Source organism: Petaurus breviceps, unplaced genomic scaffold (genome assembly GCF_028583685.1).
Source record: "Petaurus breviceps papuanus isolate PSGF00001 unplaced genomic scaffold, PetGlider_PUasm1.0 179, whole genome shotgun sequence".
NCBI lineage: Eukaryota > Metazoa > Chordata > Mammalia > Diprotodontia > Petauridae > Petaurus > Petaurus breviceps.
Genome location: NW_027185779.1, coordinates 2,172,218 through 2,187,793, shown reverse-complemented (window position 1 = coordinate 2,187,793; position 15,576 = coordinate 2,172,218). Strand labels below are relative to the sequence as shown.

Below are 15,576 nucleotides of genomic sequence, written 5' to 3'. Positions count from 1 at the left end.
GATAGATAGATAGATAGATAGATAGATAGATAGATAGATAGATAGATCAGCAACATCAAATCAGCCTTTCCAGACTTCCCATTTTCTGCAAAACACTGTGTATTGTAAATAACTCTGTTTAATCCAAGATGGAAATAGGGTCATCCCTAGTCCTTGGAATTTTCTTCCCAAGAAAGTGGTAGTTTCTCCTAAGACCTTACTTTTCAGTGGTGGAGGTGATTTAAAAAGGAAAATTTCCACACATAGAAAGCTGTAGTGTATTGTCCAGTTGTGTCCAGTCAGAGTGTTCAGTAAAAGGTGCTGGCCCCTAAAGAAGCAGTAACTCCTTTCACCTTCAGACATCATAAATACTTACCCCTTTCTCTGAAAAGAAAGAAAACATCTTTAGAGTGATAAAAATGCTGTGTACTGCTCCAAATTCTGAGATACTAGCCAGTTCTGAAGGTCAGTTTTCTGATGTCCAAGTAAGATTGCATGTCTAGATTTTTTTTTCAATTCTTTCAACAAGTCTGTGTCAAAATTCTAGCAGCCAAGTCCCCCAGAAACAAAGGACCACTTTTATGCTTTTTTTTGGGGGGGGGATTGTTTTTGTTTTGTTTTACAAATTCTCAGCATAAGCTGATTTCCTTCCCTGAAGAAAAAGCTGCTTAAGAGGGAGTGATGGATTAGGTTCCCTTTGTTGAGTGCCTGAGCTAAAAAAGGAAATTCCACTTTTTGCCTCAGACTGCTGATCCACTAAACAAAGGAAAATGTCCCTATATCAGGAATCATTTTGTTCAGTAGAAAGGAATAATTCCAAAAACCTACTTGCTAACTTGTTTTAGATCCAAGTGATACCTGACAGTGGTCTCCCTTCCCTTGACCTCATTTTCATCACAGTTTTAAATATCTTCATACATATATTTCCCATTCTCAATTAAAAACTCACTCCAGGATCCATACAGCTACAGAGTGATAATTCTTTAGTATTTTCCACTAGACTGAGTCTTTTCAACATTGAAGGCAAAGGAAATATGGAAAGGTGCTTCATTTAGACAGCCAAAAAATGGCAAGGCTACTTTATAGGGAAGTAGTAAGAATGATATCAGTCAGTAATTTTGTAGAAAGTTCTTTGAGAAGCTTGTGCCTTCTTGCTGGAAAATTATTTTAAAATAACACCAGCAGTTATATATATATTTGTTATTGTAAAATAACACCAGCAGGGGCAGCTAGGTGGCACAGTGAATAGAGCACCGGCCCTGGAGTCAGGAGGACCTGAGTTCAAATGTGGCCTCAGACACGGAACACAAAAAAAAACTGGCCATGTGACCTTGGGCAAGTCACTTAACCCCAACTGCCCTCCAGAAAAGGCAAAAAAAAAAAACCCCACAAATAAAATAACACTAGTATCTCTTCCCACCTCCCCTCCTTTTTCTGGAGGACAGACTATACAAGGGTCAGCCTAACTCCTTCTGTTCAAAACCATTCCTTGGACTGCTAGAGATAAAGAAGCATGTGTCCTGATAACACTAGCTTCTTCCTCTGTTTAGGGGGCATAGATCCCTCAAAAGACCCTTTCCTCATTCGGACTCTTATTATTTAATCTAAACCTTAAACTAGTCTCCCTGTAGTCCACATTATTTTATTAGTGTTAAATGTATTTTGATAGTTTCTTTCTTTAATCTCCTTTTCCTTCCTTTTATATTTTCTTCCCTTTTGTGACATTCTTAAACTAAAATGTATCCTTGTGCTTACAATGTTATTTTTGCCTCAATATCTGACTTTTTTCTAAGGAGTTTCTGGAAAAACAAGGATGCCATTGGAATTCATTGTCTGTAGTGATAGAAGTTCTTCATTTAAATTATGACTTTTCCTCTTCTCTGGACGTTTCTTTAACAATGTTTAGGCTACGTATTTGTTGTTACAGTTACATTTTTTAAGACTGCATGGTGGTCTTTAAATTCATGCCAGATTGCTATGCTTTTCAAGTTTTTACACTTACATATTTTCCCTAAGCAGTGGAGACAGGACCCCATTCCAGGCTTGGAAACCCTGCCAGGGAATATGAAGATACGGTGCAGAAGTTTGTTCTGCTTGCTTCTGTTTTAAAGTGTTACTTCAGTTCTGTGGAATTCATGGGAATATCTTTGCCTTGCTCTTCTTCATTTGCCCTCCCTACTATAGTCTTCAGCCACCTACCCCACTACCCCATCCCATACCACATACTTGAACTTTCCTGCCTTCAAGAGAAGAAAATTGACTTCATTAATAAAAATAATAACAGGGCTTGACAATCATACATATAGTGCTTTGCACACATTATCTTTTGTGAGCTTCACAATAATCCTGTGAAGTAAGTAAAAACAATGATTCTCCAGGTATGATGGATCACTAGGAGCCATAGGCTTCAGCTAAATAAAAACACAACCAACAGCCTCCAGGTCAAAGTAGGAGTCTAAGAAGGTAAAAGCAAGGAGGCTAAAATCAATGGTCAGGAAAGTTCCTGGGGGTGGCCTCCAGGGCTTTCTGCCAATGGCTTTAACCCTGTTTTTATATCCTCTTTGCTGGCTTCCATATCAATCTACCTAGTAGTAAAGTTAATTCAAATTGTCCCAGGTCTGATCCACACCACTTTGGCTTTGGTGTAGAGTATCAGGGTTTCACATTCCCCCTCCCTCCTTGTGCTAGTGTCCTAGTCCACAAAAAGCTGACCTGTATATAGTGCTTTAATGTTTGCAGAGCATTTAATGTATTATCTTATTTCCTGCCAAGAGAGTAGAATAGAGATAGGGATTAGACGTGTAATTTCATTAGTATTGGGAACTCGGGTAACAGGTAGTGTGTTCAGTCATTCAGTCCTGTCCAACTCATTTGTCATGGCCAACTCTCTGTGACCTCAAGAGGTTCCCGTTTGGCCTACTGCCCCCTTAAAAAAAAATTAGTACTCCCCTGGAAATCTACTTTCTTTAAATCTTTAATTTAAAAAAAAATTGTCATTTCAAAAAAATATAATTTTTTTAAATGATACATCTTAAAATTAATCATTTATTATAAATTTGTGGGTTTGTTCCTGCTTTGAAATTTTGATGATGCAATATTGCATCATGTAGCCATATAGTATTGTATTGTAAACAAGTCATTACATGCACACATTCCTGCTGATGCATGCTAGACTTTCTGACAATGCACCTAACGAAACACTAACCTGCCAACCTTTGATTGTTAAGACCTGTCTGCTGACTTGATTGGTTATGACTTGCATTTTGTGTTTATTTTGAAAATAATATAATCACTGACTAACTCTGTAACACAACAGATGAAACATGTACAGACAATTTTTCAAAATTTTATCTTCTCTTCTTTCCTTATGCTTCCACTGCCCCCTTATTTTTATCAAAGCCCCCAATTGTACTACCTAGTACTGAGGCTACTACTGCTCCCACCCTCAGGGGGCAGTATAGCCCAATTTGGGAACCTCTGTGGGCATAAACTTTAGAACTCCAAGTCCTTCCATCTTCCACTGCCTCTCAAAGTCTGTCCAAGTTCAGCTTTTTTGTTTCCGTGATACTATCAATCCATCTCATCCTCTGCCCTCATCTTTTCCTTTTGCCTTCAGTCTTAATCAACATCAGGGTTTTTCTCGATCATTTACTAATTTGATCTCTATCCAAGGGACTCTGAAAAGTCTTCTCTAGCACCACAATTCAGAAGTGTCAGTTCTGCTCTGCTCAGCTTTCCTTATAGTGCAACTCTCATAGCCATACATTATTACTGGAAAAAACATAGCTTTGACTATACTTAACTTTGTTGGCAAGGTGTTGTCTCTCCTTTTTAGTATGCTGTCCAGATTTGTCATAGGTTTTCTTCCAAGGAGCAAGTATCTTTTAATTTCATGGCTGCAATCACCATCTGCAGTGATGACTGTTAACATTTCTCCTCCTTCTATTTGCTAGGAAGTGATGGGACCAGTTGCCAAGATGTTAGTTTTTTGTTGTTGTTTTAATGTTAAGCTTCAAGCCAGCTTTTACACTCTCTTTCACCTTCGTCAAGATTTTTCTTAATTCATATTCACTTTCTGCCATCAGTCGTATCATCCGCATGTCTGATATTATTGATATTTCTCCTGGCAACCTTGATTCTAACTTTTGATTCATCCAGCCTGGCATTTCAAGTGATGTACTCTGCATATAAATTAAATAAGGTGACAGTGTACAGCCTTGTACTCTTTTTTTCAGTCTTAAACCAGTCAGTTGTTCCATGTTCACACTTGCTTCTTGACCCGAATACAGATTCCTCAGGAGACAAGTAAGTTGATGTTATGCTTCCGTCTCTTTGAGGACTTGGCCACATTTTGTTGTGATCCACAGTCACAGGCTTTAATGTAGTCAATGAAGCAGAAGTAGATGTTTTTCTGGAACTCCTCTACTTTCTTCATAATCCAATGAATGTTAGCAATTTGGTCTCTAGTTCCTCTGCCTCTTTGAAAACCAGCTTGCTTTTCTGGTCATTCTCAGTTCTCATATTGCTGAAACCTAGCTTGGAGAATCTTAAGCATAACCATGTGAAATGAGTACAGTTGTTCAGTAATTTGAACATTCCTTGGCATTGCTCTTCTTTAGGACTAGGAGATAAACTGATGATTTCCAATCCATTGTCCACTTTGTATTTTCCAAATTTGCTGTCATAGTGAATACAACACTTTAACAGCATAATCTTTGAACATCTTAAATAGCTTTGTTGGAATTCTATCACCTCCACTAGCCTTATTGTTATCAGTGTTTCCTAAGGTCCAGCTGACTTCATTCTCCAAGTTGTTTGGCTCTAGAGTAATAACCATCAAGGTTATCAATGAGGTAAAGATCTTACTTGTATAGTTATTTTGTGTATTCTTGCCACCTCATAGCGCTAGTTTTCTCAAAGAGATCTTTCTCATTCTCTTTTCTTATATTTCTTTGTATTGCTCATTTAAGAAAGCCTTTTTATCTCTTCCTGCAATTCTCTAGGATTTTACATTCAGTTGAGTATATCTTTCCATTATTTCTCCTTTATGTTTCACTTGCCTTCTTTCCTCTGCTGTTTGTAAAGCCTTATTAGATAGCTGTTTTGCTTCCTTGTCTCTTCTTTTTCTTTGAAGTGTTCTTTTATTGCTGCATCCTGTACAATATTGAGAACCCCTGTTCATAGTTCTTCAAGCTCTCTGTCTACCAGATCTAATCCCTTAACTCTATTCATCATTTCTACTTCCTATTCATAAGGGATATTACTTAGGTTATACCTATATGATCAGATAGTTTTCCCTACTCTCCTAAATTTAATTTCGAATTTTGCAATAAAAAGCTCATGATCTGAGCCACAAACAGCGCCTGGTCTTGTTTTAACTGACTGTTTAGAGCTTCTCTACATTTGGCTGCAAAACATATAATCAGTCTAATTTTTATGTTGACCATTTGATGATGTCTATGTGTAGAGTTGCCTTTTGGGTTGTTGGAAAAGAAAAGTTTGTTATGACCAGCAAGTTGTCTTGACAAAACTCTGTTAGTCTCTGCCCTGCTTTTCATTTTGTACTCTAAGGCTAAACTCACCTATTTTTCTAATTATCTTTTGATTTCCTACTTTAGCATTCCAGTCTCCTAGGATGAATGTGTCACATTCTTTTTTTGTTGTTATTTCTTTGCTTTTTTTTTTTTTTGGAGGAGGGAAGGCGGGGCAATTGGGGTTAAGTGCCTTGCCCAAAGTTACATGGCTAGTAAGTGTTAAATGCCTGAAGCTAAATTTGAACTCAGGTCCTCCTAACTCCAGAACTGGTGCTCTATTCACTGAGCCACCTAGCTCCCCTTTTTGTGGTTATTTCTAAAAGATAATTGGTCTTCATAGAATTGATCAATGTTGGCCTTTATCAACATCAGGTGTTGAAGCATAGACATGGTTTGCCTTGGATTCAAATAGATATCATTTGGTCATTTTTGAGATTATACTACAGTATGCTTTTCTCACCCTTTTATAACTGTAAGGACTATTTGATTTCTTCTAAGAGATTCTTGCCCTCTGTAGCATATACAGTGATCAACTGAATTAAACTCACTGATTTCCATCCATTTAAATTCCTGACACCCAAGATGTCAGTATTTAATCTTTTCATCTCCTGTTTGACCACATCCAGCTTACTTTGGTTCATATAGATCTTACATTCCAGGTTCCTGTGCAGTATTGTGTGTGTGTGTGTTTGTGTGTGTGTGTGTGTGTGTGTGTGTGCGCGTGCGTGTGTGTGTTTGAGATACAAAAAGGAGTTTACTATTATATGACATAAATGCATTGTATGGGCCAAGCCCTAAGATTAAGCTATGTACAGCTTTTTTTTTTTTGCTTTAGATAGTATTTTATTTTTTTCCTGCAGTTACATAGCAAGAAAATTTTTAGCATTCATTTTTACAAGATTTTGAGTTCCAAATTTTTCTCCCTCCCCTACCCTCTTCTGAAAACAGCAGGCAGTTTGATATAGTTTATACATATACTATCATATAAAACATATTTCTATATTCATCATGGTTGTGGAAGAAGAAACAGATTAAAAAGGAAAAAAAAACCATAAGAAAGAATAAAGTAAGTGACAAAAATATGTTTTGATCTGCCTTCAGAGTCCATCAGTTCTTTATCTGGATATGGATAGCATTTTCCTTCACAAGTCCTCTGTTCTTGTATTGGGTCATTATGTTGCTGAGAAAAGCTGAGTCATTCATAGTTGATCATCATATGATGTTGTGAATACTGAGTAGTGTTTTCCTGGTTCTGCTCATTTCACTTTACATTAGTTTATAGAAGTCTTTCCAGGTTTTCCTGAAATATGCCTGTTCATTATTTCTTATTGCACAATAGCATTCCATTACATTCATATACCACAGCTTGTTCAGCCATTCCCCAACTAATGGGCAATCCCTCAATTTCCAACATTTTGCCACCATGAATAGGGCTGCCAGAAATGTTTTTGCATGTTGTAGGTCCTTTTCCTTTTTTTTTATGATCTCTTTGCAATACTGATCTAGTAGTGGTATTGCTGGATCAAAGGATATGCAGTTTGGTTGCCCTTTGGCATAGTTCCAAATTGCTCTCCAGAATGGTTGGATCAGTTCACAACTCTACCAACAGTGCATTAGTGTCCCAGTTTCCCCACATTCTCTTTAACATTTATTATTTTCCTTTTTTGCTATATTAGCCAATCAGATTGGCATTAGGTGGTATTTCAGAGTTGTTTTAATCTATTTCAGAGTTGTTTCTCTAATCAAATTTATTTCTCTAATCTAATTTCAAAGTTTTTTCTCTAATCAAAAGTGATTTAGAGCACTTTGTATGCCTATAGATAGCTTTGGTTTCTTCATCTAAAAACCGCCTGTTCATACCGTGTTTCCCCGATAATAAGACCTATCCCAAAAATAAGCCCTCCCCTTACTGTGTAAGATTCCTCTAAAATAAGCCCTCCCCCGAAAATAAGCCCTATTGAGATTGCTACTGTAGTGAAGGTGATCCCCTGCACTACACGCTACATTACAGTACCCTCTGTATGCACCGTCCCCCCCGTGAAACGCACGCCACACTCCGAGCTGCATCCAGTCAGAGCTGCAGCAGTGAGTGCGTCATCCTGTTCTTCCCCAGTGATTTGCTTATTGAATAAAGGTACATTTTTTTGTTCACATTTACCTGTTTATTAAAATTGCTGTCAATGTTCATTAAAATAAGCCCTCCCCTGAAAATAAGCCCTCTGGTGTTTTTCTGTCCAAAAAAATTAATAAGACAGTGTCTTATTATCGGGGAAACACGGTATCCTTTGACCATATCAGTTGGGGCATGGCTTGTATTCCCATAAATTTGACTCCATTCTCTATATTTTTGAGAAATGAGGCCTTTATCAGAGATACTTGATATAAAGATTGTTTCCCAGCTTTCTGTTTTTTTTTATCTTGATTGCATTTGATCTTGTTTATACAGAAGCTTTTCAGTTTAATATTAAAATTATCTATTCTGCATTTCATAATGCTTTCTATCTTGTTTGGTCATGAATTCTTCCCCTCTCCATAGATCTGACAAGTAGCCTTGCTCTTCTAATTTGATAGCTTCATTGTCTGTCGTATCTTTTAGTAAGATGTAATTTCCTTCCTTATCTCTTTTAATTTTTCTTTTACTTTTTCTGAGATCAGGATTGCTATACCTGTTTTTTTGTGTTTGTTTAGCTTTTTTACTTCAGCTGAAGCATAACATATTCTGATTCAGCCCTTTACCTTTACTTTATGTGTGTCTCTCTGCTTCAAGTGTGTTTCTTATAAACAATATATTGGAGGATTCTGGTTTTTTATCCACTCCGCTATCTCCTTCTGTTTTATGGGAGAGTTCATCCCATTCACACTCACAGTTATGATTATTACCTGTGTATTTCCCACCATCCTCTTCTTCCTCCTGTTTGTACTCTCTCTCATTTCACCCTTTTCCACATCATGAGTGTTTTGCTTCTGTTTGCTATCTCTCTTGATCTGCCCTCCATTCTGTCAGTCCCCACCCTACCACCTTTACTTAATCTCCATACCTTCTACTTCCCTATTAGGTAAGATAGATTTCTGTATTCATCTTACTGTATATTATTCCCTCTTTGAGCCAATACTGATGAGCATAAGGTTTAAACAATTCCCCTCGCCTTCCCCTCGTCTATAATAGGTCTTTCTCACCCCTTCATGTGAGATAACTTACCCCATTCTGCGTTTCTCTTCCTTCTGCACCTATTGTATTCCTCTTTCTTATTCCTTAAGTTTTTTATGTCATCTTCTTTTCTATTCCTTAATTTTTTATGTCATTCTCTCAAATTAAAATATTAAATTCTCAAATATACCTGTACCCTCTGTCTATATATATATATATATTCCTTCTTACTGTACTGTGATACAATTTTTAAGAGTTACAAGTATCTTCCTGTGTAGGGATGTAAACAGCTTAGCTCTGTTGAATTCTTTATGTTTTCTTTTCCATTTTTACCAGTTTATGTTTCTTTTGAGTCTTGATATTAGAGATCAGATTTCTTGGTTTAATTCTGGTCTTCTCCTTATGGAAACTTGAAATTCTTCTATTTCATTGAATGACCATTTTTCACCTTGATATATTAAGCTTAACTTTGCCAAGTAAGTGATTCTTGGCTATAGTCCTAGCTCCTTTGCCCTCCGAAATATCATGTTCCATGATCTCTGATTCTTTAATGTTGCAGCTGCCAAGTCTTGTGTGTTCCTGATTGTGACTCCTTGATATTTGAATTGTTTCTTTCTGGCCACTTAGAGTATATTTTCCTTGACCTGCTAATTCTGAAGTTTAGCTGTAATGTTCTTTGGGGTTTTTATTTTGGGATCTCTTTCCTGAGGTGATTGGTGAACTCTTTAAGTGCCTATTTTGCCCTCTTCTTCCAGGACATCAGGGCAATTTTCCTCAATAATTTCTTGAAAGGTGCTGTCTAGATCCTCCTTTTGATTATGGCTTTCAGGTAGTCCAGTGATGCTGATATTGGCTTTCCTAGATCTATTTTCCAGGTCAGTTGTTTTTCCCATGAGGTATTTTACATTTTCTTCCATTTTTTCATTCTTTTGAATTTGTTTGATTGATTTATGATGTCTCATAGAGTCAGTAGCTTTGCCACTTACCCAATTCTGACTTTTAAGGTGTTGTTTTCCTCAGTTAGCTTTTGTGTTTTCTTTTCCATGTGGCCAAATGTACTCTTTAAGGAGTTGTTTTCTTTGGTGAGTTTTGGTGTCTCCTTTTTCATTTGACCAATTCTACTTTTTTGGGGGGGAGGACAAATGAGCACTTTTATTTCATTGTTTCACAAATAAACTGACTGAAATAGCTGTTTCCTATGGGCTAATCAAATAGATCAAATCCCATGTCTTCATCAGACTCCTCCAATTCTTCCTTGGCTTCCGCCTTGGCCAGAGCAACAACAGCTGCAGCAGCAGATACAGGGATGACCATTGCCTTTACCTTTTAAGCAAGTGGGAAAGTGTACTCAGTTTCCACAGCTACAGCCAAGACCCACTTGTACCCATTGATGATCGAGTGGGGTACTGATGCAACAGTTGGGTAGCCAATCTGCAGATAGATGCTGGCAATGTTACAGACTCTCTAAGAACCAAAGGTGCAAAATCTCCTCCGTGATGTCCAGCACTTCAAGGTTGTAGATGCTACCATTGTCAAACACCTGCTAAATGATCAGCCCAAAGGAGAATGGGGAGATGTTCAGCATGTTCAACAAGGTGATATTGTTGGCACCCACTTTGTCTCTAGTCTTAATCAGCTGTACATCACTAAAGATTTCATTGGTGCCCCTGGAAATCTTGGTGGTGATACCCAGATCCTGGAAGAAGAAAGTCTTCTCAGCAGCCAGACAGGTGTTCTGGGCTAGCACAGTGACATCACGTGGGTTGATGACACTGGCCCAGGCAGCAGCTGGCACCTTATTGGCCAGAAGCATATCCCTAATCTCAGTCAGATCTTCCTTGGTGAATACAAAACCCATGTTCCCCCAAATATGAGGCAGCAGTTTCTCCAGGATAGGATTGTTCTACAAATGCCCATGAATGGCTTTTTACATGATGGTGTTTTTTCCCATCAATACTACAGCCTTCCCATGGTGGGGATATCTGGATCTGCTTGGAGCCCACATTGTTTGCTCCCACAGTGAAGCATTTTGGATAAACATCCAAAAGTTGGATGAGCTTGAGGAAGTAAGTGGATTTCTAGGTAACTCTGTCTTCCCTGTGCATCTCAAAGGTGCTTCAGGGATTGCCACGCAAGGTTTAAAGACAATGTCACTCACACAAGGACGCCTGGGGAGAGACCCCATTTCTGCTTTTTAAGCATTTTTCCAAGCTAAGTCTTTTTTCATAATTCTCTTGCATCACTCTTGATTCTTTTCCCCGTTTTTTAACCTCATATGATTTTTCAGCTCCTTTTGAGCTCTTCAGTGAATTCTTTCTGGGCTTAAAATGACTTCCTCTTTTTCTTTGGAGTTTTGCCCAGAGATGTTTTGACATTGTTGTTCTCTTCTGAGTTTGTGTCTTGGTCTTCCCTGTCACCATAATAATTTTGTATAGTCAGATTCTTTTTTTGCTCATCTATTTTTTTTTGGGGGGGGAGTAAGACTAGGGAGCACATTTTCCTTTTAATTTTGATCTCTGCTGCCAGAGTAGAAGGGACTCTGTCTCAGACTTCTTATGCCAGTGGCTGCAGGCCCTGGCTGTTTCCCTGGTGCTACACTTTCACTAGATTACATGCTTCTTGAAAGCATAGTACTGTCTTATGCATCTTTATATTGATAGAGCACCTACCACAGTGCTTTGCACATAGTAAACATTCCAGAAGTAATTATTGACTAGTATCATAAGATCTAAGACTTAGAACTGGTAGGAACCTCAGAGGTCTAATTGTGAATCATTGTGTAGTTGTATAGTCCAAGCCCCTCATTTTACCAGTGAGAAAACTTCCAGAGAAGTTCATGACTTGCCCAGGGCTACCCAGAAAATCAGTGGCAGAGATGAAATTCAAACCGAGGGCCTCTTAAATCTGGATCTAGCACCTTTTTTGCAAAACTGCAGTAAACTCATTTAGTGTACAGGAGAAAGTTTTGGCTTCAGAATGTAAACTACTACTCTGTACTTGTGCTGGTTTTGTTAGAGTAGTTGAATAAAAAGTAAAATGTGCCATCTATATTTAATTGTCTTCTGTCACAGTCCCTTCTTGTTTTCCTCACCTGGGAAACATCCCAGCCTTTTCTTCTAGCTTCTTCCTTGTCAGCCTTAAATGAAGGAGATTGGTAATAATGCCTGAACTGTTGAAGGACTCAAACAAGGAGCAGAATAAGTTGTGAGTCCCAGAAACTTGCCCCCATAGGCAGCCTGAACCCTTGGCCTTCTGGCCTGTTTCTGGGCACCAGGCCGCTGTTTCCAGGGATTTCTGTAATCTAACACACTCTCTGGTTGCTCGTTTGTCTAACTCCCTCTGTAAATTGACTCGAGTTGGCTTTCTCAGCCACTTGGGTTTCTGAGCACATAGAAACCAGGGCTGAGAGAAACCTTCTTGTTTAAAGATGGGGCAACTGAGGTCCCACAGCCAAGAGTCTAGGTCTCCTGGCTTTCAGTTCAAGTGTGATAAATTGGTCTGGGATAGTGTTCAAAGCCCTGGGTTGAATCCGAGCTCCACTCCCAAATACCTGAGACCTTGGGTAAGTGTTTCCCTCTCCAGTTAGGTTTTGTAACATGAGGCTGGTGTCTTTGCACAGTCCTCCCTCACTTAAATCCAATTCACTTGCATCTCATGGAATCATCTCCCTGATGTCATGGTCCTCTTCAAGAGCGTAGGGAAAACAGCAACCTCTGTGAGTAGAGAAAGAGTTGCCCACTAGAGTCTGTCTTTCTTTTCTTTTCCTTCCTTCCTTTCTTTCTTTCTTCCTTTCTTTCTTTCTCTTTCTTTCTTTCTTTCTTTCTTTCTTTCTTTCTTTCTTTCTTTCTTTCTTTCTTTCTTTCTTTCTTTCTTTCTTTCTTTCTTTCTTTTCTTTCTTTCCTTTCCTTCTTTCTTTCCTTTCTTCCTTTTTCTTTCTTTTCTTTGGGGGGGGGAAGGCAGGGCAATGGGGGTTAAGTGACTTGCCCAAGGTCACACGGCTAGTAAGTGTTAAGTGTCTGAGGCCAAATTTGAACTCAGGTCCTCCTGACTCCAGGGCCAATGCTCTCTTCACTGCACCACCTAGCTGCCCCATCCTTTAGCTTTCTTAATAGATTATATTCCAAAAGTTTTGAATTCAGTTTGGAATGTAGAATATATTTTTCTGTAGAAACAGTGCTATTCAGAGTGGTTAGATTCCCAGACCACAGCTTCTGAAAGACTATATAACCCCTGTTATATTACCCTCTTCCAGCTACTTCCTTGATCTCCTTCTTTCATGATTTTGTTCAGTCAAACATCACTTCTCTTTTTTGCTTCTATAATCTCTCCCCCATTGGGTCTTTCTCTTCTGCCTATAAAAATATTTTGGATCTCTCTTCATTTTTTGAAACAAAAATAAATCCCTTCCCTTGATTTGCTATCCACTTTAACTTCTGTTTGATCTTGCTCTTCACTGACAAACTTATGTAAAGCAAATTAGCTGCTTCTGCTTTTTTCACCCATTACTCAGTCCTCAGGTGCGGCCTCCTGATCTCTTCTTTCTCCATCACTCAACTGAAAGTTTTCAATTTCTGTGACTTTTTCATCATTTCCATCCCCTTTGACCCCTTCATGCTTTCCTTCTTGATAATCTCTCCTCCCTATCTTCACTTTACTATCTGCTTCTCTTTCCAACAGAGGTGTTTCTCCAGGTCCTATTTTGTTTCGTATTGTTGTTCATTTGGATAAATAATACTCATATTAATTTGCTGTTATAATTTTTTTCTTTTGTTCCATGATTTGTGAAATTTTTAATCATTGAAGTGCTGTTTGGAAACAATAACCCTAAGTGTTGTTTTATGTTTTTGATACTAATATTACCACTACCTTAAGTGAAAAATGCTTATTTTCTTCTGGTTAGAAAGATGGATTCCATATCAGGAAATCCCCAGTAGATAAGTATATCTACTGCTATGTGAGCAATTCTTCTCTTTTTTCTTGCCATATATGACCTTTGAACGAGTTGGCCCCAGAGAAGAGAAGAAAAAGATGCCTTTTCATCCCCTGCCTTGTTCCTTTGTACCCCTTCTGAAGTTAACCTTTTATTTTGTATAAAAATCTATGTTTTTTGTGGGGCGGTAGCGTGGCATAATGAACAGACCTGAAAATCAGTGGGGCCTGAATTTGATCCTTGCCTCTGCCATGTCTCCTTGGTAGTATGACCCTGGGCAAGGCACTTAATAACCCTCAGGAGTTGGGGACAGGCTTTAAGAGAAGGTACCATTCTGAACTGGTAGATGGAGTCTCTTCTACTCTATAGTGAAATTATTTATACCAGTGAAATTACAGGCCCAGCCCTCCCAAAACGTTTAGTATTCAAATGGTTCTATAGCCTCACTGATTTTGTTGTTCCCTCCGATGATGCACATTGTAAACCAGCCCCGTCTGGCTATCTTGTACTACCTTTGTCTGTTACCTGCCATAGGAAGTCCACTTCCAAAAAAATTATTTATGTATACTTTATGTGTCTGTGTTGTATGCTCTTAATGGTAGGGCCTTTCTTTTTTTTTTCTTCATATCTCCAGTGCCTAGCACATAATAAATTTTTAATACATGCTTACTGATGGATTTTTATAGTTTGCAAAATCAGTTTCCTTCCAACAAGGGAAAAGGCAGGTAGATGGTATTAGTAGGAGTATTCCCATTTTAGGGATATGGATACTTTGAGAATGAAAATGATTTGGTAGTAGTCATGGACCACTACCAAGTCTAAATACTAGGATTCTTTAAACTCTTTAAACCAAGATTTTAACCAAAGTTGTCTAAATCTAAGTCAAGTTCTAAGTACTTTTCCTGGTTCTGTCAGTCATTAAACACTTACTAAGTACCCGCTATGTGCCAGGTACTGTGCTAAGTTCTGTAGATACGAAGAAAGGTAAAAAAAACCACCCTTGTTCTTGAAGAGCTCACTATCTAATAGGGGAGACAGAATAAAAATAACTATGTACAAAAAAAACTACATAAACAGTAAATCGGAGCTAATCAACAGGGGGAAAGTATTATAATTACTAGGGATTAAGAAAGGCTTCCTGTAGAAGGTGGGATTTTAGCTGTAGAACTTGAAAGAATCCAGAGAAGTCAGAAGGTAGGGCTGAGGAAAGAGAACATTTCGTACATGGGGGATAACCGGTGAAAATACCCAGTTAGGAGATGGAACATCAAGGCCAGTATCATTGGAGTGAAGATTACCTGGTGAAGGACATAGTGTAAGAAGACTGGAAGGGGCGGGGGTAGCAGGTCATGAAGGACTTTGAATGCCGAAGAGAGGATTTTATATTTGATCCCGGAGGTGATAGGGAGCAACTGGAGTTGATTGATGGGGGAATAGCATGGAAAATCACTGTGGCAGCTCAGTGGAGGATGGACTGAAGAGGGGAGAGACTTGAGGCAGGGAGAGACCCAGCAGCAGGACAGTGAAGGCCTATACCAGAGTTGTGGCAGTGTCAGAGAGGGGGAAGCAGAAGGAGATGGTATCGGGGTAAAATCCACAGGCCTGGAAAACAGACTGGATATGAGGAGTGAGAGAGAGTGAGATGATGCCGAGGCTGGGAGCCTGGGAGACTGGCCGGATGGTGATACCCTCAACCGTAATAGTGAAGGTTAGAAAGGGAGAAAGATAATCAGTTTTAGATATGTCAAGATTAAGATATCTATGGGACATCCAGTTTGAGGTGTCTAATAGGCAATTTGATGACTGGTCTCTTCTCCATAATGATTTCTCCTATATGCCCCATCTCCCCTATTTTTTTTTTTTTTAAGCAATCGGGGTTAAGTAACTTGCTCAAGGTTACACGGCCAGTTATTTCTGGGTGTGGTGCTGAGAGTCTGAGCCCAGGATTCAATCTCCAGGTCATCCCAACACTGGAGCCAGTGCTC

The 15,576-nt window shown here is 38.7% G+C and overlaps 1 protein-coding gene and 1 pseudogene across 1 annotated transcript in view; one reads left to right on the top strand and one right to left on the bottom strand.

Annotated features, from left to right (window-relative positions):
* PTDSS1 (phosphatidylserine synthase 1) overlaps nt 1–15,576 on the top strand; it is a 69,651-nt gene that overhangs the window by 38,815 nt on the left and 15,260 nt on the right. The gene's annotated exons all lie outside the window — the stretch shown is intronic.
* On the bottom strand, nt 8,006–10,893 carry LOC138160044 (large ribosomal subunit protein uL10 pseudogene; annotated as a pseudogene).